General features: G+C 37.4%; 1 protein-coding gene and 1 pseudogene across 2 annotated transcripts in view; one reads left to right on the top strand and one right to left on the bottom strand.

Moving 5' to 3' along the window:
• LOC146904100 (aquaporin NIP2-1-like) overlaps positions 1 to 26,359 on the top strand; it is a 93,325-nt gene that overhangs the window by 29,498 nt on the left and 37,468 nt on the right. The gene's annotated exons all lie outside the window — the stretch shown is intronic.
• LOC146904103 (endochitinase pseudogene) lies at positions 13,993 to 15,271 on the bottom strand (annotated as a pseudogene). Its single transcript, XR_015020287.1, has one exon. The product of XR_015020287.1 is annotated as an endochitinase pseudogene (transcript).

The raw sequence follows: 26,359 nt of genomic DNA, 5'->3' as shown, positions 1-26,359 counted from the left end.
GGGGGTTTTTAGGCGGTTTCTAGAAGGCCAATGGGCCAACGCCTTTAGCGGAGCGCGCCAGGCCCTGGGGGGTCCTTCTGGAGGGCGCCCATACCCTTCTGGAGGCTTTACGCCCCTTAAGGATGTTTTGGAGTCCTTCTGGAGGTCCTCTAGGACCCCAGGAATATTATGACGGTCCACAGCCCCCCAAGCACAAGTCTTGGGACAAGGCGAAGTGATGATGACAAAGGAGTGGACTTTCTGGAGGTCACCTAAGTCCCTTTAGGAATATCATGACGGTCCACAGCCCCCCAAGCACAAGTCTTGGGACAAGGCGAAGTGATTAGTACGTCTGATGTCAGCTTTGGGTGAACGCCCATTTTGGGCGTTCACTGATTTACGCGTAGGGCCTTGCTTGGAGTTTTGGCGACGTTTTTCGTGTGGCGATCAACGATAGCTCGCCTTCTGAACGTTTCGTATTCTCCTCGTCCCCGATGATCGCCACGTGTCAAGATCTCATGACGTTGTTCCACTCAATCGTTTCAGACACGCTTCCCGAGGCGATCTTACCTCTTTAAAGGACGTTTTTGGCTTTTCACTCGTTTTCATTTCTTTGCTTCGTTTGCGGTGATCAAGCTTCCTTCTTCTAACTCCCTTCCGGCTTAAGCAGCTTCAGCAGATTTTTCTATTCTTCCTTCACAGGTATTCTTCAATTCCTTAACCCCTCTCAAACTTTACTTTATTTGTTACGCTTCGTGAGAGTTCGAAATTAGGTATGGTGTTGATTAGGGAGTGCGATGAGAAAGGGAGATTGGTTCGACCCATTGATCCAGTTGAGAAAAACCGTTTGAGGAAGGAATGCTTGAAACATGCCACCGGTCCCGATGGGATGATAAATTGGGATACTTACTATGACGGTTTATTCGGGGAGGAGTTGTTTAGCGATTTATCTAGTGAATTTAGCGCCAATTCGGGTAATGATAGTGACTGTGTGTTTTTGTCTGCCACTTCAGGGACGAATCATAAGGAGGACGAGTGCCAGGAGATTCATCCGTTTCAGGCTCCCTTAGGGTTGGTTGGAGACGAAAACGCTTTTAGGTCAACAGAAATGGCCTCATTTGCCGAGGAAGTACGGTTGGAAGAGTCTTTGTTCGTTGATGTTTCTGCTCTTGACAGCTTCATGAGCAAGTTTAACATCTCTGCGACTGGACGAGAGGAGGACGTGGTTTTATTGTCCTGCGATCCTGACGAGCGCGCGTGTGACCAAGAGATGATGGGCGAGGGCGACGAATCCTACTTCGTCTATACCGCGTTTTTGGAGGAGTTTGGCGTGAAAATTCCTTTCACGCCCTTCGAGATGGACGTCTTGAGGCTCCTCAATGTGGCGCCTACTCAAATACGCCCTAACAGTTGGGCGTTTATTCGCGCCTTCGAGGTTCTGTGCAAGTCCCTGGGTCTCGAGCCTGCGGTTGGCGTGTTCTTCCACTTCTATGGGACCAAAGATGTTAACAAGGGTACGTGGATCTCTATTTCGGCCCATTCTGGAAAAAGGCTTTTTCCTACTTATGCATGTAACTTTAAGAAAGAGTGGCGAGATACATTTGTTGGGGTACAGGGTGCACCGGAATGTTCTACATCTTCTGTGTTGGTGAATGGAGTACCCAAGTTTCCACTTAGGTGGACTAGCACTCCTTTGGCTGTGAGAGGTTATGTTCGTGAGGCCATGTCGCCCTATGAGAGTGCACTTGTGGACTTCTTGGAAGAGGCCCCTTTACTCAACATTCATGAGCTGTTAAATAGGGAGGGCGACGTGGTTCGTCTGAATGCTTATTTACGTGAGTGTTCTCTTAATTACTTATGTTGGGCTTCGTTCAAGGATTATCATATGTTTTTACTAACTGGATGCATTTGGTTTTCTTTTCAGAGGAGATGCTGCCCCTTACTGGAGCGGAGATGAGGAAGTATCTCGCCGAGCTTGAGAGGAGCAAGAATCCTGACGGCTATGTGTCCAGTGGATCGGCGGGCGTCTCTTTAAGGAAGCTAAAGCGTAAAGAACCTTCTGGAAAGGGGGATGCTGGGGTCATTGAGGTGGATGACCTGGAGGGCGTTGGGGGTGAACACACCCTCGTTTCCGTCGAATCTCCATCATCATCCAAAAAATCAAGGACAGTCCGAGGGGCTAAGGGTGCAGGAGGCCGCCCCCCGACGGGGAAAGAAGCTGGTGGGACGTCGCTGAATGACGAGGTTATGGAATCCTTCTGGCATTCGGAGTTCGATATTCGTCGGTAAGTATTTTTAAGTGTCCTTTAGTCGATTTTCCTTATCTGTCTTGGGCGAGAGATGACTTATTGTGGTCTGGCGATTTGTAGGTACACAAAAGAGCAAGTGCCGTTTGCGAAGGTTGATGTTGAGGCCGGAGTAAAAGCCAAGTGCAGCGACTTGGTGGCCGATATTGGCACTGCTGCCTTGAGGACCCTGCTGCTGAGTCACTGTCTAGAGGTGAAACAGGATCTAGTGGAGAAGAAGTATAAAGATGCTGCGGAGGACGTTGAGAAGTGGAAGCACAAATCCACCGGACAAGATGGCCGCCTGAAGGAGGCGTTGAAGGATAAAAAGGCCGCTGAAGACGCTCTGGAGGAAATGAAAAAAGCAAAAGAGGAGGCAGAGACGGAGAGGGACGAGGCTAAGTCTGCCTTGAAGAAGTCGGAAGCGGCTGTGGATGAGGGACGGCGAGCTCTTGCGCTATACTTTGAAAACGGCTTTAGTCGTGCTAAGGAGCAGGTGCTTTTGTTCAATCCTGATGCCAAACTGGAAGAGCTTGATCCTTTTAAGGTCATTATTGATGGCGAGCTTGTCGACGATGAATGATTCATGCTAGTTCTGATAATTTTATGGTTTTGTATCTTAAATTATGGCGACTTTTTCCAGCGCCTTCCTGAACAATTTTAACGCTTTGTTTTCTGCCTTTTGGATTTTGTATGGAAACACTTTAGTTTTTAAATCATGATGTACTTTGATCATATGATCGTACTTGTATGGGCCTGCTGTTTGCTTTTATTTTATCTCTTTTTTGTTGCGTGATTTCCCTCTTGATGACGATGCGCCTTAGTTTTTCGAGGTTTGAGGCTGTCAAACTTTATTGGAACTCTTCTAAGGTTAACGTTATGTTGATCAAAATTATGCGAGTCGTTATTTGGACGACTATCAGAGCCCTTTTAGGGTTGATGGTGATTATCTATGTCAGAGCCCTTCCAGGGTTGACGGATTTTTAGTCGAACCCCGCCAGAGCCCTTACAGGGTTGGCGTTTTGGGCGAGCATCAGAGCCCTTACAGGGTTGAAGTTAATTATCTACGTCAGAGCCCTTCCAGGGTTGACGGAACTTTCAGTCGAACCCCGCCAGAGCCCTTACAGGGTTGGCGTTTTGGGCGAGCATCAGAGCCCTTACAGGGTTGAAGTTAATTATCTACGTCAGATCCCTTCCAGGGTTGACGGAACTTTCGAGCCTGCATTTAAAAATTTTTTACCCATGATATTTCATGCAATAGTAGGAGCTAGCAACTTTTGAAAAAAAAGGAGAGGGGGCCTCGTTAAAAACCCCTGCCCTTGCAGGGGAAAAGAGTGCTACCCTAACCTTCTGTTTATTCAATTTATTCAAAGAAATCACAAGTCATAGTGGTGGTCTTAAGCCAAACTTATTCAAAAAGATGATAAACTACGAAGAAAGAAAAAGAAAAAAGCGAAAAAATCAACTGTAATAATGGCGTAGATTAGCTATATTCCAAGTGCGGGGGATTGCTTCTCCGCTCAGTTCCTCCAATTTGTAAGCTCCATGGGAACATTTCTCTCGAACTCGATACGGGCCTTCCCAGTTGGGGAACAATTTTCCTATCCTTGTAGGGGCTACCACTTGCTTTAATACAAGGTCGCCTTCCTTCATTTCTCTGGGCCCCACCTTCGAGTTGTAGCCGCGAGCCGCCCTTTGTTTGGCGGCAAATTCTCTTATATGAGCTTGCTCCCTCACCTCATCGATCACATCCATGCTGACCGCGAGACCTATCTCATTAGCTTTTCAAAGAAATAACTCATGAATTTATATGATGGAGTCGTAAGAAGTAAAACTATAAGAAAAAAAAACTGTTTGCCTGCGAAACAACAAGTTAGATGAATAAATATAAATCTTGATACCTTCTTCAGAAAAAGCATCCCTCCGCCAAGTGGGGGTATCAATTTCTACTGGGAGCATGGCGTCTGTGTCGTAGACCATTGTGAAAGGCGTCTCCATCATCGAAGAGTGTGGTGTAGTGTGGTAGGACCATAGTACCTGTGCTTATGTTGACCAGGGCGATGTTTATACGCATGACACATTTTATTGGAAGTTCGGAGAAATTAAATTGAAAATGTACTTACCTCGTGGAGCTGTTCTGCCCAGAGACTTTTGGCGGCCTCTAACTTCTTCTTGATGCCGTTGAGGATGACCTTGTTGGCTGACTCGGCCTGCCCATTAGCTTGCGGGTGTATTACTGAGACGAACTTTGTCTGTATTCCCAGGTGTTTACAGAATTCTACCACGGACGAGCTTGCGAATCGGGTTCCATTATCAGATACTATGAACTTGGGTAGACCGAAACGACAGATGATTTTCTTCCAGTAGAATTTTTTGACTCTCTCAGCTGTTATTTTGGCGACGGCTTCTGCTTCAATCCACTTAGTAAAGTAATCGACTCCTACTATGAGGAACTTCAGTTGCCCTGGGGCGAGAGGAAAAGGTCCTACAATGTCAACTGCCCATTTATGGAAAGGCCAAGGGGAGTATACTGAAGTGAGTTCTACTGCTGGGGTGTGCTTTTTGTCGGAGAATCTTTGGCATTTGTCACATTTCTTGACGAAGTCCGAGCTGTCTTGGAGCATGGTGGGCCAGTAATATCCAGCGCGGAGGAGATTTGCGGCTAGAGCTCGCCCTCCTATGTGGCTGCCGCACACGCCTTCATGAACTTCGAGAAGCACCAGGTGGGTCTCACTCTCCGCTAAACAACGTAACAGGGGGCTTGTTCGACCTTGCTTGTAGAGTTTACCCGAGATGATAACGAACTTCGAAGCTCTCTTTCTGACTATCAGCTCTTCATCCTTGTTCTTGGGCGTGAAAGAACCGATTAGATACCTAAGTAGTGGCTCCATCCAGCCTGCGTTTTCTTCGGCGACGTGGTGAACTATTTCAAAGTTGATATTGGGCGCTGAGATTACTTCTTGGATGACGGTTCTGTTGTTGCCCGGTCGTTTGGTGCTGGCAAGTTTCGCCAGTATATCTGCTATGGAGTTCTGTTCTCGTGGTACGTAGACAGCTTCAAAGAACACGAATCTTTTGGCTAGGACTCGTACTTTTTCCAGATATTTGATGAGCTGAGGGTCCTTCGTCTGATACTCACCCGTAATTTGGCTCGTCACGAGCTGAGAATCGCTTTTGGCCCGTAGGTTTTCAGCCCCCATCTCCTGTGCCAAAGTCATGCCGGCGATTAGTGCCTCATATTCTGCCTGATTGTTGCTTGCTTTGAATTCAAATCTGAGGGATTGTTCTATGATGATATCTTCGGGACCTTCAAGAATGACGCCTGCGCCACTTCCCTTCAAGTTGGAGGAGCCGTCAACGGATAAAAGCCACACAAAGGGAACCTCTTCTTGGGACGGGGAGGTGAGCTCCACCACGAAATCTGCTAAAACCTGGGACTTGATGCTTCCTCTTGGTACAAATTGGATGTCGTACTCTGATAGTTCTATGGACCAGGCGACCATCCTTCCTGCCAGGTCTGGTTTCCCAAGCACTTGTCTGATGGGATAATCTGTCTTTACGACGATTCTATGGCTTTGGAAATACGGACGCAGTTTTCTTGCTGTGGCGACTACGGCCAGAGCCAGCGCTCTAACTTTTGGTAGCGCAGTTCGGCGCCTTTGAATATTCTACTGACGAAGTAAATCGGCCTTTCTCCTTCTTCTGAGTCCTCGACCAATACCGTACTCATAGCGTTTGCGGAGATCACCAAGTATAGGAAAAGGATGGAATCTGGGTTTGGTCGCCGAAGGACTGGCGGGCTAGATAAAAACTTTTTTACCTGTTGAAAGGCCTCTTCACATTCTGGTGTCCATTCAAATTTTTCTTTCTTTCTAATGGAAGCGAAAAAGGAGAAAGCTTTGTCACCGGCGCAGGATAAGAAACGAGACAGGGCGGCCAGCCTTCCTGTCAACTGTTGGACTTCTTTTATGCTGGACGGGCTCCTCATGTTGATGATCGCCTGGCACTTATCTGGATTTGCTTCGATACCTCGCCTAGTTAAGAGAAAACCTAGGAATTTCCCAGCTTGCACTCCGAAAGAACACTTTGTTGGGTTTAACCGAATTCTGTACTTTCTTACTTACCCTAAGATTTCTTCCAAATCTTCGGTGTGGCTACGTTCGCCCTTTGTTTTCGCTACCAAATCGTCAATGTACACCTCCAGGTTTCGTCCTATCTGGTGCTGGAATGCGGTGTCCATAGATCTTTGGAAAGTGGCTCCAACATTTTTTAGGCCAAAAGACATAACTTCGTAGTGGTAATTCTTGGTATTGGTCATGAAGGCTGTTTTGGGGGCGTCTAGAGGGTCCATTCGTATTTGGTTGTAACCAGAGTAGGCGTCCATGAAGCTCAGGGTGTTGTATCCTGAGGCGCTGTCGATTAAATGGTCGATGTTTGGGAGCGGGTAAGGATCCTTTGGGCATGCCAGGTTTAGATCTGTGTAATCCACGCACATCCTCCATTTCCCGTTTGCCTTCTTTACGAGGACGGTATTGGCCAGCCATGTTGGGTACTTTATTTCGCTGATGAAGCGGGCGTCGACTAATTTTTTAACTTCGTCGTCCACGGCTCTCCTTCTTTCCTCGCCCATCTTCCTCTTCCGCTGTACTACCGGTTTTACTCCAGGCTTGATTGATAAATGGTGGCAGGCAATATCAGGGTCCATTCCTGGCATTTCGGATGGGTGCCAGGCAAAAAGATCCAGATTTCTCCGTAGTAAATTGACGAGGGCGATCTCTTCTTCTCGGCTTAGAGACGTGCCGATCTTAGTTGTCTGATGTGCTTCTGGACCAATGGACACTTCTTTTAGGTCTTCGATGGGCTCGAGGCGTTCTTGCTGGAAGTCTTCCCTAGGATCGAGGTCTATCATGTTGACCTCGTGAGTTTCTTCGTTACTGGACTTCTTCCTTGTTTTCTGTAGTCTCAGGCTATTGTGATAGCATTCTCTGGCGGTTTTCTGGTCACCTCGGATGGTCCCAATCTTTCCATTATCCAAGGGATACTTCATGACCAAAAACTTTGTGGACAGGAAGCCTCCCAAAAGGTTGAAGGCGGGGCGACCAATGATAATGTTGTAAGAGCTAGGCGAGTTTACGACGAGGTACCTTACTCGAATGGTTTTTGCATGAGAGCCGCTCCCGAACGTTGTTTTGAGCGTGATGTAACCTCTTACGTGTAACTGTTCGCCTGTAAATCCTGCCAGGGTTCCCTTGAAAGGTTGTAGCAGTTCCGGGTCCAATCCCATTCGATCGAATGTGTCGTAGTATAAGATATCCGCCGAACTTCCTGGGTCGATCAGCACCCTCTTCACATCCCACTTAAAAATTTGCAGAGTAATAACCATGGGGTCGTCGTCGTGTGGTACGACATCTCGAAAATCCTTGGCGGTGAAAGAGATATCAAGTTCACGCCTAGAGTCTGGGGTCTCGTATTCTTGGCACAACATTACCTGCCTGACGTACTTCTTTCGTGATGAACTGGACTCTCCGCCCCCGGAGAATCCGCCCGAAATGGTGTTGAGCTTGTGTCTCTTTCCTTCGCTCCCTTCGTCCTTCTTCTTTTCCGTCTTTTGTTCGTTCTCGCCCTTCCTGTCCTGGGCGTATCCTCTTAACTTCCCGTTCTGTATCAGTTTTTCTATTTCCTGTCGTAGGTGTATGCACGAGTCAGTGTCATGCCCCCGTATTCGATGATACTTGCACCATTTGTTCTTGTCCTTTCCCATGATCTCGTATCGTGGTAAAGGTGGATCTGGGATTAACTTGGCTTCATAGACTTCCTTCAGGATGCGTTCTAGCTTTGTGTTGAGGGGGGTGAATTCCTCCGGACGTGAGTAAGGCCTGTAATTAGTTCGTCGGTAAGGAGCTCGATCTCTACTCGACGGTGGTTGATAAGGTCGCCGCTCCGTATTAGACGTTCGTTCCTTGGCGTCCCTTGCCCTCTTCTCAGCGTTGCTTTCTTATCCCTTTATGTAACAATCTGCCCTGGCGATTATCTCTTCCATGGAATCGGTGGGCTTTTGAGCGAGGGATTCGTTGAACTGTCCTGCCTTCAGACCGTTCTGGAAGGCGCCCACAAATACTTCCTGGTTGGGATTGATGACTTTTATGGTCGCGTCGTTGAATCTTGCCAGATAATCTCGTAGGGACTCATTGTGTCCCTGGCGAACGTTGAAGAGGCTGGTTGCGGGTACTTTGCGATGGCGACTGGCAGAGAACTGTTGGATGAGCTTTCTTGTCATGTCCGGGTAGCTAGTGATAGAGAAACGGGGGAGGTTCATGTACCATCTCAAGGCGGCTTCAGAAAAGGTCCCCGCCAGTAGCTTGCACTTGAGGGAGTCTGGGGCTCCGACTACGGACATGCGAGTGTTGAAAGCCGTGACGTGCTCCATAGGGTCGCTCTTCCCATCGAAGACGGAGAGATGGGGCGGTTTGAAGTTTTCTGGAACTGGGGCTCCCCAGATCTCGGCGGACAGAGGTTGTGGTTCCGGGTCATCCATCTCGCCATGATGCGACTCCTCTTTCTCCTCCAGTTGTTTCTGTTGCATGTTCTCCATCGAAGCCTGCAAGGCGTCGTTGCGATCTTGTAACTGAGCTAGTTGAGTTCGCATGGACTCTAACTCTTCGGCTGTCGCCATGATGAAAGGCTTTTCTCTAAATCGTACGTGAGGTGCGATCTAGGTTTGTTTGAAAAAGGGCAGGGGTTTCCAAATTGTGAAGGGGTTTTACGATTCAGAGGTCTAGTATTAGGTTTCCCGAATCACGATTTGAGATTCGGAAACGTGGTCAAAGCTAGTTTTACCTCTTCCCACAGACGGCGCCAACTGTACTCGCAAAAAGTACGGTAAGGAATACTAGGATTCTAGGGTTTGACTGATTACTCGATGCCTTGGGAATGCTCCCAAGAGTGGTATTTATAGCCTGCCGTGGGCTTGGGCTTTGGTTACTTGGTTTCCAAGCAACAGGGGTATTTACGTATTTATGGGGGTTTTTAGGCGGTTTCTAGAAGGCCAATGGGCCAACGCCATTAGCGGAGCGCGCCAGGCCCTGGGGGGTCCTTCTGGAGGGCGCCCATACCCTTCTGGAGGCTTTACGCCCCTTAAGGATGTTTTGGAGTCCTTCTGGAGGTCCTCTAGGACCCCAGGAATATTATGATGGTCCAAATGATTTCTTTTGTTCATTAGTGATATAAATCCTAAAGTTATATAAAATTATTGAAGACTCCTGAAGAGCTAATGTATTGTTACATAGAGAAATGAAATGACACATTGAGATTGCATTATCTTCCTATTAAGTCCCATAATTTTTTTTTATTGAATTTTAAGATATTCATCTAAATCGATATCATATTGAAAGCAACAAAAAAAAGGGAGTTGCTAAATATCTATATATTATGAGATATACTCTAAAGAAACAAGGTGTAGTGGAAAAATTATTTTTGTCTCTGATTTGTACTAGACTTATATTAGTGCAATGCAAGCACATATTATTGTAAACCAGAAGTTTACATATCATATTAAATTTACAGTTGGCAATAACGGTTGGGTTATCCCAGATCTATTGTGATGCGGAAACTAGTTGAAAAAAAATAAATAATGGATATATGTTGAAGTGCTGGAAGATTCTTCAATCTAGTAACTTTTGTATGTTACTAGTTCCCAAAGAAAGTTGACAATTTGATAAAACTTATAGAAGGTGATATTGTATATCAATACAACGATCATGTGGATCACTTAGATATTTTATGACTTTATTGATGCATCAGCTATATGATCACATGTATGTTTGTTGTCAACTCACGACTAGAAGTTTGTGAGATTGTTTTCTCAACTAAAATGATTAAGAGTTTATTTTATGAACTTTTCAGAAAATATTTGATAAGTACCAATTATCAATTGAAAAGCAAGCTTATACAGCAAGATTACAACTCACATCAACTTGCAAAACATGTCAACATTATGTACAATCTGGCTGGAACAAAGAGAACGTGCTTGAGAATGTTCTGTAAAGGTGAGAACGCTCCGAGCAACGTTCTCAAGGAACAAAATATTTACATGCTTTCTCTCCAAGCATCATTTGGAGCGCATTTTTCATTTCAAAATGAGTATCAACAACTCATTTTCAACTTTCCTTCAAAAAAAAAAACTCATTTTCAACTTGTCCTCCAAGGCTCATCAGGTTCTATAAATAGAAGAAGGCATTGAAGGTTTAAGGCAACAGTTTGAAATACAAAATAACCATTTCTCAACTGAAATCATCATTCTCTCACAAGTTCTAACTCTCTCACTATATTTGGATCATAATCATTTGAGTTTGTTTTGTCAAAATCTCAAACATGTATTGAGAAATCGTGTTCCAACAAAACTCATCATCATACAAGGTGTAATCTAGTTCCCAAGTCTATTTGTTTTACTAGTTTGAGAAAGAATTGTTCCAACCTTTCTTGTGCGAAAGCAAAGAATTGTATAAATCTGTTGAGGTAGATTATACAGAGTGTAACAGACTGATCTGGTGTGATCAAGAACATGTAATGTTATTCAAAAATTTCTGATAGCAGGGTACTATAATGGACAATCTCACACGAATTGTGGGGATTGAAAGTAGCCAGCTTTGAATGAACCAGAATAAATCTCATGTGTGATCTTCTTACCCTTACTCTTTTACTATTTGTTTTATACACCACTCACACACTATCACAAACATTCTTTTTATCCTCCAGAACATTCTGATCCTATTTTAATTCAACAACTTAATATTTATACAAATTATTCTGGTCCTTAATTAATCATTGACATTATTCCATAAATAACTATATAATCACTCTCCAGAATATTCTGGTCGCTGAAAATAATATTGTTTAGATTCCATAATCAATTAAGTTTAATCATTCTAAAAAGAAAACATAATCATTACCAAGAATTTTCTTGAGTACATAAACCTTGTTTAAAGTTTAAAGATTAATTTAAAAAGGGTCACAAAATAAGTGTAAAAAAATTGAGATATTTTTGTAACAAAATAATCTATTTTATATAGTCATATCCAAACAAAATATTTTAAACAATGCTTCTTCAAAAAAATATTTTAAAAAAAAGATTTTTATTATGTTAAACAAACATAAATTAATCTCTAAATTATTGAATGTCATAATAGCTTTTATTTTAATATATGTCAAAATCATTTTTATCGTAAATGTGTTTTGACGCATTAACACACACTTCAATGCTCAATTATGCAAAACACAAGCCCCCATACTTAACACGAGTATGTTGCTCGTATATACCATAAATTACCTTAAGGGACTAGTTATTTTGGTCTCTGGATATGTAAGGAGTAGTCACAATAGTCCTTCAATGTATCAAAAGTTCGAAATAGTCTTTGATTGTGGGTTTTGTTAGTCAAAATAGTTCATGACGCTAAAATACTCCGTCAATACTCACAATAACTCTTTTCATATGGGGATTGAAATGCAATACGTAAATACATATAATAACTGATATGATAATAAGTAAGTATATTGACGGACTAATAAAACAATATTAACGAAGTATTTTAATGTCAAGGACTATTTTGACTTACAAAATGCACAATCAAAATCTATTTTGAATTTTTGATACATTAAAAATTATTGTATTTATCGTTACATATTCATGATCAAAATTACTATTACCCCTAAACTTAAAATCACGCACAAGCCAAAACCGCAACATGCCTACATGAGACATTTTGTTTTTTTGTGTAGATTAATTTACTAGCATTGATATTTTTTTCATAAAGTATTCACAATAATACTACCAATTATGTGTATATATAAATTATTTTATTAATATCAGTTCGATCGTGGTTTGATCTCGGATGGGCTTTATTGAATATTTTAAAATGAATCGAATGGAGCAACATAGAAATGAGCAGAATGGAGTAATTATCGTTTGAATAATATATGATGGAATGGATTAAAATGATTTTTTGATTGTTTGATCGTGGTTTGATTGTTTGATTGATTGTTACTTGTGCTTGCACTAGGCTATATTTCAAAATGAAAACAATTAGGAATGTATGAAGCAGTAACATTACCATGCTATAAGACTAATATTGAATGCAGAAATTTTTTATAGGGACTAAAAAAACTATTAAAATTAAGTAATGACTAAATTTAGATGGTCACAATTTTATAAGGACCAAAATCATATTTAAAGGTATAAAAAATAAAAAAAAATAGCCAGATCAGCAGTCCATTTGGTGACTGGCCACAGTAAATTTATGGTAGGGACTAAATTTGCTAACGGAGATAAAATGTAAGGACTTTAAAAATATTTACTTAAATGTAGGGACTATTTATCAAAGGAGCGCAAAATGTATGGACTAAAAACATATTTAACCCTAAAATTTATTATTAAATTTGCATTCCTTCTTTTTTACCCTTGTTTAAAACACAAATATAATATTAACACCTCCACTTAATTTTTTTTCTTTTCATTTTGGTCATTTAAGTTATGAAGGATGGACAATTATATTTGGTCGCTTAAACTTATGATATTAAGAATTTTGATTCTTGATAGAAAGAACTAAAGTGTTTATGATTTGTAACTTTAAAGGATTAAAGTATCTAATATAGTTACTCACCTTCTGGGAAGTCCGGATACGAGATACGATACGGATACAATACTGATACGGATACAATACTGCACTGATACGGAAAAATTTCAAAAATCAAGATACGATACGGCTGTGATACGTTAATGTAAAAAATTATATAATTAAATATACAATATAATTATAACCCTTTTTTTAATATGCAAATATATTAACAAACAAAAGAAACCGGTCATAGGCTCGTAGCACATCAACATAAATATAAATATAAATAATATTGACGATTAAGAGAGTGATGATTAGTCAATTACATACACAATATATCCCAAAAAGAGCACCATCAGTGCTGTACTATATTCAAAAGGAACATTGTTAGTGCTATACTATATCGATCCAAAAAAGAAGCACTATATCCAAAAAAGAACAAGTCAATATTCAAGAGTTAAGTTATTTTAGTTAACATTAATTGGGAAGTATCAGAGCAGGTATTGGTGCAGGATAATTATCGGATACTCTCCTGGTACGTATCGGGAAATATCGGATAATCATTTTTAAAAAAAATTAAATTTAATCTTCGGATACTCTCCTGATATGTATCGGGAAGTATCAGGCAGGTATCAGTGCAGGATACGCAGGGGATACGGTACGTCATCCATTTTGAAGTATCGGGGCTTCACAGCTCACCTTCCATTGGCAGCTTCTCTTTTGAAAATGCATTTACATTTTATTACTACAATGATAAATTGACATCTCTAAATTTCATTCATTCATTCGACATCTATTTTCCTTCCATCTCTTTTATTCTATTTTTTTATCAAGTAGTCTTGTGGCTAGAAATTCACCGTTAAAGTAAATAAGTGAGATGTCCGGGATTTGAACCCCAACTTCTACATATATTATATATGCAATATCCCAACTAATTGAGCTAAACTCGCGGAGATCCTCCATTTTTTTTATTTTTTATTTTTTTATCACGTAACTAAATAATCACATTTTTTTTTCTTTGTTTCAAGGTATTTAATTACATCACATAGGATATACTTTGTCAAAAAAAAAAAATCACATAGGATATACACAACATTTTCCATACTAAAATTGGATCATTGACAATAACAGGTTCATTTGCAATAATTAAGACAATGGTGACACACACACACGTAGGACATGAAAAGTGAAAATATATCTAACCCAATTAACATTGGGATTCATATTAATTTATTAAACATCTTCCAACCACAACACAACAAGCTAGGCAGAGAAAGTAAGCGAATTAGAACGATAGCCATAGCATTCAACATAGTTTCCATATGCAACAAGTAGTATGTCACAGTATCTCTTGTAAAATCCAATCCGATCCATCTCGCTTGGAGTCATGAACCCACCTCCACATTTCCAGTTTTTGAATTTTTGGGAGGAAGTCACCACATAAGTTGTCATCCCGTATCCTCCATACCTTCTCTGAAGTTGATCAGCATGAGAAGGAGTCCATATTCCAGCCATAACTTCATGGCAGGCCGGCATATATACGTCGGATGTCTGAATCGGAGGCGTCATCCAAAACCATAAAGCACTCTTGAAGGATATAATTGGGTCAGTGGCAACAAGGTCTGGATTTTTTAGCAAGTCAACACCTATTGCACGTCCACATCTTCCGTAATCTATGTTTCCAGTTATCTGGAATGGACCCCTACCGTAGTATTGCTTCCCGGGAGCACATGGGAATTCAGAGCTTGGTTCGCAGTAGTCCCTGGTCGGATACGGTTCCTTCACAAAGCAATATCCCCAATAGTAAGGTCCTTCAGTTGATCCACCACTTGTTTCGTGAGAACTTTGACTAAAGAAAGCAGCAATGTCCGATTTCTTTGAATTTGTAGTACCTACATTACCGAACTTGGGGAAGGTTTTGGCAGCTTTCACAAAAGCTTCATAGGTGTAAAATCCTTTCCCCTCACACAGATCATCATCGTGATGCTTAAGCATCTCATTGAAATCCTTTACCGAGATGAGGTACTCCTCCACAGGAGGAGGAGGGGGAGGAGAAGGGGGAGGGGGAGAAGGAGAAGGAGGAGGGGGAGAAGGAGGTGGAGGAGGAGGGGGAGGTGGAGAAGGAGGTGGAGGAGAAGGAGGAGGTGGAGAAGGGGGAGGAGGAGAAGGAGAAGGAGGAGGTGGAGAAGGAGGGGGAGGGGGAGAAGGAGGAGGAGGAGGAGGAGGGGGAGGGCCGCAATGGCTTTCAATTGATCTACAAAAATCCCATGCACTGCAGCATAATCCACATTCCTCCCTATCTCGACCCGCCAAGCACCATCCTGTAGATCCTATTATAATTAGTAGTACTATTACTACTGTCGGGAATTGATTGATTGTCATTCTCTTCATCTTTGTGAAAGTGTTTGTCTATGAAAGTGCATATATATACCAATTGCTCCATCCTCCATCTACTATTTATAAATAATTTTATCTACAATATAAAGGAGAAACATCTAATTAAAATATTTTATCTTTTTTATTTAAATAAACAGTTAAAAAATTAAGTAAATCTCATTAAAACATGAATAATCCACAACATTATAAAAGAAATCCACAATAATAGAAACAATATTGAACCCTATGAAAAATCTTATTTTGATCTTATATAAAAAATATTTTGTTTTAGTGTAACATTCTTTATTCTAACTTTTTTTTTCCACTTTTGACCATTTTATCGTTCCTTGCAAATAAAAGCGGAAAGACAAACACGTAAATGTCCGTCTTAATGCTAATCTATAATAAGTTAAACCCGGTTTAAATACGTTTTTTTTCTTGCAAGTTGTAACTTTATTAAATTTCTATTTTATAATACAGTAATTTTTTTTGGAGGGATAATGTAGTAATTTTTTATTCTTTACGAAATATATAATTCGGCAATTTATGTATCATTATGAATTCAAGTTCAAGTATATATAATTCGGCAATTTATGTATCATTATGAATTCAAGTTCAAGTATTGTGTGAAACAATCATTAATGAGATTTTACTTACATTACGTCTGAACTTTAAACTACCAGAGATTTCTTCTCCTAAAAATTGGAGGTTTATAAAATAAAGTTTTTGTCTTTCATGTATATTTTGGTTTGGATATATAAACTTGGTTAATGTATGTAATTTTAAATTTAGCAATCATCTCTATTGCTTATTTTGACAAGAATATCCAATTGCAACAAAAAAAATTGACAAGAATATCCAATTGCAACAAAAAAAAAAGACAAGACAATAATATCTAATATTAGTTGACAACTTAAAATGAAAAAAAAAATACCAATTTACTATTTTTTTTAAGGAAAATACGTATTTACTATTATGACTCCAATTTTGTCAATATATATAGCCACCTCTATACTATAGCATTTGTGTTTACAATGCTTATCATCAGGATTCCCTATAAACTATGATATAAATTAGTAGGTATGCTATTTGAACAACTAATTATTTTAAGATAAATTACAGGATAATTAAAGATATACAAAAAAATTAAGTATTGGCACGAAACCAAAACAGAGAAAGTAAGAATATAATAAAAGTATTAAAACGAGTTGTTTTAAAGTTATTATAAAATGGTTGTACAAATATAATTTCTAAAATCTGGGGAATGGGAGAAATACTTATTTTTGGACTGATTTGTGGTTAGGTGGTATTGCTTTATCGGTGCGGTTTAGACGCTTGTTTGATTTAAGTGTCAATAAACATAGCACGGTGGAGGATATGTTTGTGTTGGGGTGGGAGGAGGGTCGTGAGGCGTGGAAGTGGCGGATGAGATTGTGGGATTGGGAGGAGGAATTAGTTAGGGAGTGTCGAGCGTTGATTGCTAACGTTACTTTGCAGGTCACATTGTCAGATGAATGGAGATGGAGACTTGACAACTCAGGTAAATATTTTGTTCGTTCTATTTATGATATGTTGACTTCAGGTGGTAATCCTATTGTTGATGAGGCTCCAAATTTGGTGTGGCACAGACATGTCCCGCTAAAGGTCTCTATTCTTGCTTGGAGGTTTCTTCACAATCGGTTGCCAACAAAGTCAAACTTGGCGGTTCGTGGTATCATGGTTCAGGATGCACATCTTTGTGTTTCTGGATGTGGAGAAGTGGAGACAGCTCAACATTTATTTGTTTCCTGCCCAGCGACTTATGGCAGCATGTTCGCGCTTGGATTGGGGTTAATGGGGTCAATACCTTTGACACTGCTGATCACTTTGTTCAGTTTTCTTATTTGTTAGGATATGCAGCTAAAAACTGTTCTTTTATGCAACTTTTATGGTTGGTGTAACACCCCGTTTTCCCAACGTAAAAATTTCATAATTAAAAATCAGAGTAATTCAACTTTAAACGGAATGCTACACTTCTTAAAAATTCATAAACTGAATAAATAACAATTTATTCTTCAAAATCATTGAACATAAGTAATTCAAAACTTCGCAGGGGAATTAGTTCATTCAACATAAAAAGTGTTTGGCACGCAGGCCTCATCAGAAAATCTCATAAGTCCTAGTTCAATATTTATTCATAAAAGTTCATAAACAATATGTAAGGAATAGAAGTAAAGTCAAGTCTCATCCTGTTACGTATCAGAGCACCTAGACACACATGTGAGGAGTCCACTCACGACGCCTCTAATCTTGATTACCTGCAAGTTACCCATACGAAGAGCAACATTTCCAAGCAGAGGGGTGAGATTTCTCAAAACAAAAATATTAAACATATAAATCATATAAAGTACATTCAACAGCTTAAACATCTTATAACTCATTAATCGTATCTAACAACTTAAACTTCCTTAACTAGTATCATTAATCTTCATACGTTAGTCATAAACTATCATAACACTAATCATAAACATCTTCATATATCATCAATTACTAATCTTAAACATCATTATATAACATCAAATAATAGTCACCAACAATCATCACATAACATCAATATCAATCATAAGCATCAACATGTAATTCACATAAGTATCATTATCAAAACATAGCATTACCGAAAATAACTTCATAATCAAATTCGTAATCAATTCCATATATCCACATTATTATAAACATCAACTTATAGCATCCTAAGTACAAACACAACGTTATCATGTATCGTCATAAATATATTCATAAAACATCACATATCATCATATCATAATTCACGTAACATCTTATCATAAATCATATAACATCATAATCAATCATCAACATAAACATCATAATCATTCGTCTTCATTCATCATAGCACTTCATTAATAACTTATCAACGTAACATCTTGACATCTAAACAACTTGACAACTCGACAACTTGACATCTTAACATCTTAAATCATCTTAAAAACCTCTTGATATACAAATGCATGTGGTATCAATCAACAACATAAATGAGCGTAATTAGGCTCTTCAACGTGTGAGCATAAAGCTGCCGGGCTTAAAGCCCCCAACGTAGTTTGAGCACAAGGCTGCCGGGCCTAAAGCCCCCAACTTGGCTGCCGGGCCTAAAGCCCCCAACTTTAATGAGTATGCAATGGACTCAATCTTCCTACAACTTAGACACAACGTGAACATCTATGACATCCTAACATCTTGACATCTTGACAACATAACATCTTAACAACTCGACGACTTAACAACTCTTATCATCTTAACGTCTTAACATCTTAACATCTTAGCATCTTGACAACATATGGATCACATAAATAATTCATGTCATATCATAATATAACAATATCAAATTATAATAAACAACATCTTAAAACATCATATTCATCAATCATAAACAACTTCATATAACATCGTATTTAAACATCGACAATAATTCACTATGTATCTTTGTAAAAACATAATAAATTATCCACAACCTATTTTCATGTCAAACCAAAGCTACTGGAAAGATATCACAAATATCAACAACTTTCATGTTTACAACAAAGATCAATTCAAAACAGAAACATATGAACAAAACGCAAAAAACATGAAACAGAGAATGTTGTCACCGTACAATTTTGCTAAGACCTCCCTGTAGTATTTTCATCATAACTCACAGACCAAACATCATTTTCACGTCAAACCAAAGCCACTAGAAAGCTAACAAAATTATCTAAAACTACGCCTAAGACCAATTCTGTACCAATCAATACCAGTTTTCATTTTAAATTCGGAAAAGTTGTGCTGAAAGTCCATAAAAATTAACTGTGACCTACGTGCAGTAATTTGATCATAACTCAACTTCTATAAATCCTATTGACGTGAGACCAATGGCATTAGAAAGCTAACATTCATACCTACAACTTTAGTGTTTACACCTAAACCCAGTTCGGAACTTAAACTTGTCAAACTGAGACAATAAAAACGCGTTTTGCACATTGACAGCAAAATCGCAGTTCAGCTGCGATTTCGCATTGGGGAAATCTTTTCCACTTCATATTCGATCCAATACTCTCCAAACTTGACCCTAATCATTACCCTGTGATTACCCTATCATTAGAACACTAATTATTCATCAACTTACTGTATGCAAATTCAAAGGGTTCTCAAATCTATTAACAACCTATTACAATTATTAAACCCTAATTCTTAAACTCACCAACATCTCATCCAATTCCATGGTTCTAACCTCAAAACTACATCCAATAATCATCATATGGGTTATCTAAGGACTGTATACAATTTCTACATCAATTCAACTAGTTTTCATCATCTAATCATCAAATCTCTCTCAAAACCCTAATTCTCAAATTCTCACAAAATTTCTCCAACTTGTTAGATGCAATCTAATGATTTAACAACTTAATATTAATGCAAGATAGTCTCACCCTCACCTTAGATTAATTCCTGAATCATCAGCAGCGTTCTTCTTTCCTAAGGTATTCTCCTCTTCTCTTGACTTTTCTCTTCTCTTCTCTTCTTTCTTGTTCTCCTCTTTTCCAAAAAGCGGTTTAAGGTAAACTTTTTCTAACCTAAGCTTCTCTATTTATAATACTAAAATATTCTTCCCAAATCTATCCAACAACTTATTCTTCTTTCTATTCTAACCCCCAAATCCACTCACACTAATAATCCTCATATTCTAATAAATAATATTTCTCTACTAAATATATAATAATACACCAAATAACAAATATATTTCCACATAAAATAACAAATATATTTCTGTACCAAATAACATATATATTTCTACACAAAATAACAAATATATTTCTACACCAAATAACATATATATTATGCTAGTAAATACCAACATATAACATAACAAAATATCACTCAACAAAATATATTAACTAAATTATAAAAAGACATCTAATCTCAATAAATCATATATCCCTCATATACATCATATAAATATATAAATATATTCTAAAACTAATTAAAACAATTAAATAAAAAGGAGGGCGTTACAACTCTCCCCAACTTAAAAGAATTTCGTCCTCGAAATTCAAGCACAATAGAAAATAAATTTAGTCATTACTTCTTCAAACAAAACACAAAAACCACATCAAGTTAGTCAGTTAAACATGATCACATAAAAACATAACTACTAACTAGAAAACACGACGACACGACACAACGACTCATCTACTTGGCCGGACAGTTTTGTAGTTTTTTTTTTTAAGGGGCCAAAATCGCAACTTCGTGAAAGTTAGGGGGCGAAAACTATTATTAAGCTTATAATAATAAGCTTTGTTAAAATATAAAAGATATATGCTGAAATGACAGGCTGCTCGCGTTTCTCATGTTTTGGATTTTTCTTTTTATTCTATATATAATATATCATATAATATGGCTCAAAGATGTTCTTTACGGAATTCACTAGTTTTATTACTTGAAAAAAAAAAATGTAATATAATATGCCCCATCTAAAAGTATGCATTATTATATGCTTTGTTAAAAAATAAAAGGTATGCATCATAATGCTAAAATGACAGCCTGCTCGCATTTCTCATGTTTTGTTTTTTTCTTTATTTAATAATATATTTTTGTTTTTCTAATGTGATTTTGTTCTCAACAACATAGTTTTAAAATTCGGACTGATAATCAACTCGATAAGGATATTGAGTCACTAAGTCAATGGTCAAACCACTGAGTCGTTGTTCAAACCGCATGAAAGAATCAGATTAAATCGGTTGACTCGATTGTGTCACTCGCTCTTTATAATAAAAATCTTGTATTACATTGAATAATTTTGTTCTCTAAATTTTTTTTACACTAATAAAAAGTTAAAAAATTAACATAATTTCACAAGTTTATTTTTCAAATTTAATCTATTGACTATGATACAATTACCAATCAAATACAAAAATTAATTTTAAGCACAAAATTGATTTTCATAAAAAAAATTACGCTATTTTTATTGTTGACAAAAGAAATATGTTATTAATCACAACAATATTTATAAACAAGGTTATTTTTTTGGTGTTAAAAATAATTGTATATAATTTTAAATATAAATTGCAATATATCATTAAGCTAAAATCATGAAAAATATCATTGGAACATTAAAATAAGAAGCAAAAAAGTAACACAATTATGAAATACATTATTAAAAAAAATTGTGAATTTCAATGTTTTTATAAACAAGAAACGTGAATTATAGTGACCTATTGCAATAGAATTTAATATAACAAATAAGAAGAAAATTTTAACCAAATTGAAGGAATGGTGTTGTGATTAGTTCATTTCACATTTAAAGTTGTTGTTGCCAGTTGGATTCCTTCTCCGCGCAAAGTGGAATTTTTTTTATTAAAAAATATATCACGCTCTTGTTTCGGAATTTTTTTTATAAAAAAATATATCACGCTCTTGTTTCTTGTCCAAAAAAAAAACCGAACAATTGTTGACTCGACCGGTTTTCAACAGACCTCCGAGTCGTCAGTTTAATCCGGTTCTGGCTGAGTTTGACCTGTTCATATGTAGCGGTTCAATGACATAACCGATCCAATAAGTAGACCGAACTGGCTAACCTTCCGGTTCATGGTCGGATCGGTTCGATCGGCCGGTTTGATCTGAGTTTTAAAACTATGTCCTACAGGGTTTTAATCCATATCGTTGTCGAATGTATGAACAAAGTCGTTCATTAGAAAGTACAAACAACTCTAATGAGTTGGGTCTCCAAAATCTGGGGTCCAATTTTTTTTTTTTTTATATACTGCAAGTAAACAATTAACATATATCAATAGTGTGACATAAGTTTTAGATATGACATAATGTCCCATCAGTACAAGTGCGCATTTGCATTGCCTTGATCTATCTTGGGTTCAACACTTAGGATTCACCATTTCTTCCTTAAATAATTAAATTTTCCTTTTCGTTTCTCTTTTAATATTTTTTTTAGGGTTCAACACTCAAGATTCACATTTTCTTCTTTAATTAAAATTTTCTTTTATTCTTTGATTATTTTTTTTATAGTATGAGGGCTTTAGTTTGGATGCAATTTATTATTGATTTGAGTCTCATTTATCTCCAATACTCCCTTCAATTCAGTCATATTCTCCTTACCATATTAGATTATATATTCACAATATCATTTTTTTTTTGTTAGAGCACTTTTTGTAATTTTTAATCCATACTTAATGTTTAATTAGTAAAGCTCTAAGCCTCTAACAACTAATATTATATTTTTTTAAAGAAAAAACTTTATTATTATTCTCTCAAATAAAATATTATAAACCTTTTTTTTTTCTCGTGTGCAAATTAAACTAAGGAAAATAGCAACCTAAAAAATTGATAAAGGTATTAGCTTGAAGTTGTATTTTTATTTACTGATTAGAACATTGATCTTTTCTTTGTTAGTTACAACATTGCAATTTTTTTTTATCATTATAGATCTGATTTTCAATTTAAATAGATGATCGCTCTTTTAAAAAACAAATTATGTTTTTATTTTTTTAAGGGCATATTTATACTTTGAGAGTCAGGCCTCCGATTACGCAGGAACGGCCTGCATATGAAGACCTAATAATCCAGAAACTTCTATACTTGAGGATGAACAAGGGACTTCTGATGCGCTTGACCGCAAATGAGTGTGGTCCTTCAATCAGGTTTGTATATGTGTTTTCTAACAAACTCCTATTTTTCATGTCGGGGGTTTCACAATATCACTTATAGCTAGGCACCAATATATAAATATGGCTTCAATCCACCATAAAGACAACTTACACATTTTATCGCTTTTTGACGAACTCTTTCGTCGAGTTCTCTCTATAATCTCTTAGTAACCTCACCAGATAAATGCGCCCGCCTTAGACAATAGTAGCTTTGTCACTACATAAAACTCATTGAATTGGGTGTCTTGTTGAATTGCGTCCTTAATTTGACTTCGATGGATTTGTTGTTATCCCTCTCAATTGTAGCTCGCAGATTTAAGACATTTATGCGGCAAGCATTATTCATATTATGCATACTATTTAGATGGCCAGAAATACCGTGAAGTTTAGCTCATGCAAGATATCCCTTTAGACGGCAGAGGAAACAATTGTTTCTTTTGCTGGGGAACTCTTTGCCTTACACACACAATATTTCTTTTATGGATAACTTCTTTGTCTCGCCTGGTCGTAAGCCTTTCAAAGATATTGTGCAAGTAATTTGGAAGCATGTGGTCGAATTAGGCAAGTGAATCAAATCGTTTATGAAGTAATAAAGTGATAAATAATATATCGTATCCACATAATTATTGTTACTTATTTTGAACAATAAAATAATAAAAGAGTTGAGGGTTAAGAGATTTACAATTTTTATCTGTTTGCAATAGAGCAAGTTACCTATTTTGGTTACAAAAATGTTAGCAGAGGTTTGGATTCTTTGAAACTCACTATTCATTTGTTGGAATTAATTAACAGTCAAGTCTCACTCAGTTATTCTAAGTAGACTATCTAAGTGATGAGTCTGTCTGGACATTCTAACCTAATCGGTTATCAAGTTGCACCTTCTAGTCGCACGGTGATCCTTACATGCAGGGTCTTACTCTCTCGATTGATTTCGGTCTATCCCTCCGCCTGTTGAGTTGCACCTGCTGGTCACACGGTGATTCATATGGGTGGGGTCTTACTCCCGCAAAGGTAATTGAAACATAAACATAAATGGCTTAATTAATGATTTGGTCTCTTAAGTTATTTGTTGGTTACATTTTGGTCTCATAAGTTATTAACGTTACATTTTGGTCCTTTAACTTATAATCTGTTGGCCAATTGAATCCTATCTGTTAACTTTTGTCAAAGAAACGATAATATTCATCATCAATCCAGAAATTCATGAAATTCATCATTAAATCCAGAAAATTCATCAAATTCATCTACCTTCATCAATAACCTAGAAAAATTAAAAAAAACTCAATAAACCCAAATTCCCCAAATTCAAACCCCCTAACCCCAAATTCCCCGAATTCGATTTCGATTTCCTGAGCAAATTGGGATTTCCCCAAATTGGGAAGATTCCATTTCCCCAAAGTTTGATGAATTTTCTCCCAAATTCATCAATACTTTTTTTTAGTAACAAAATTGGGAATATTGTTTATAGAGGATTTAGAACTATGATTTAACCCATGATCTTTTATAAACCTGGGCATTTTTTCTATAACCATGTCAATTCATGTTTATTCATACTCTTTTTATAAAGTTTGTTGAATTTTTATGGGTTTGTTAATGAAGTTCATGAAGGAAGATGATGATTTTTTGAGTTTGGTGATGAATGCGATGAATTCTGGGTACGAGGATGAAGATTAACAGTTTTTAACAAAAGTTAACGGATAGGATTTACTTGGCTAACAGATTATAAGTTAAGGGACCAAAATGCAATGTTAATAACTTATGGGACCAAAACGTAATCAACAAATAACTTAAGGGACGAAACCATTAATTAAGCCAACATAAATTAGCATTCCTAAATTTCCAAAGGTGTGATGGCAAGTGTTTTTTCACTCCAAAAGAGATTTTTCGTTCTGCATATGAATAGGAAGAGAAGAAGAACACGAACGAAATGAATAATTTAGGTTAGAGAAATCCCCTTCTGCAGATGAAGATGGAGAACAAATTGAATAATTTAGGTTAGAGAATTCCCCTACTGCATATTTTTTAAATTATACTGAATCAAACAAAAATTTGAAAAAACCAATTGAAATATATTGAATCAACAACACTCAAAAAATTGAATATTCAAGAAAAGATTTCAATACAGGAACATGACTTAGGAGCATTACCATTCGGTGAATCGGTTGAGATCGTTGAAATCTTTGATGTGTCATCGTTAGAATCAACCATGTTGTTGTTGTTATTTAGGATTTTGGAAAATGGTGAGTGACACATGCATGTGATTTTTCATTTTGGAACATGTACAATCTTAATTTTTCCCCTTTTGCAGATGAAGATGGAGAAACCGAAGAAAGAGGATGATTAAAAATGATTTAATTTGTGTATAATTAATAAATGATTTAATTTTAAATAAAATAAGTTAATAAATCAAAAGTAATTAATATTTTGTATGAAGTCTGATTTGTAATATGGTAAAGTTTAGTCTTAGAGTGGTCCACCAGCCGGACACTAGCTGACATGACATTAACAGTTATATTATTGGCTAAACAAAATAACTTTTTCAAAAAAGTCAATTTCCTGACTACACTGTAAAAGTGTCTATAAATAAATTATAAACATTAGTATTATGTGTAATCTATATCTAATATGAAACATAAGAACTTTTTCAATTCACACATCAACACTCATGTTCCAACACTTGTTCATTTACATCATCTATTGAATTCATATATGAAAATAACATTGTTCAAATATCGTTCTTGTTTATTCATTGAGATTTGAGATGATGTAGTAATTATAAATAAATAAGACAAAGGTGGTACATCACACACACATACAAATTACAATACCCAATTAACACAATGGGTGATGAAAATATTTATTTTCATTTTAATTAATTAAGAACAAGACAAAGCTAGCTAGGCAGACCGAATCAAGAGATGGCAAGAGAAGAAAATTCAAAACATTCTAGGTGATCTTCGTATCGAACTCCAAGTATGTCACAATATCTCATTTAATATGTAACACCCCATTCTCCCAACAACGTAATATTAATTATAATAATCAGAGTAAATCATACAACGGAGTGTCACACTGCTTTTCAAAATTTCATAAATAGAAAATAACTATTTATTTTAACCAACATCTAAAATATCTTAAAACTGCAGCGGAATAATTCTTTTAGAAAAATATAAATCAACATCAATGTAATTCTTGGCACAAAGGCCTCAAGATAATAAACATTATTTTCAACAAGGATAAACTCCAAAAACCAAGTCTTTTCAAAACATGATACATAAAAGAAATGAAGAAGACATTCGCGACGATCCCCATCCTAATATGTATCAGAGCCCTAGACACTTGAGCCAACCAACCTACAAGCCATCATTACCTACAAGTTACCCATACGAAGGGCAACATTTTCAAGCAGAAGGGGTGAGAA

Source organism: Medicago sativa, chromosome 7, assembly GCF_051527215.1.
Source record: "Medicago sativa cultivar Bolivia chromosome 7, Bolivia_mono, whole genome shotgun sequence".
Taxonomy (NCBI): domain Eukaryota; kingdom Viridiplantae; phylum Streptophyta; class Magnoliopsida; order Fabales; family Fabaceae; genus Medicago; species Medicago sativa.
Note: the sequence above shows the minus strand (reverse complement) of the source record. Positions and strands in the feature narration are given on the sequence as shown.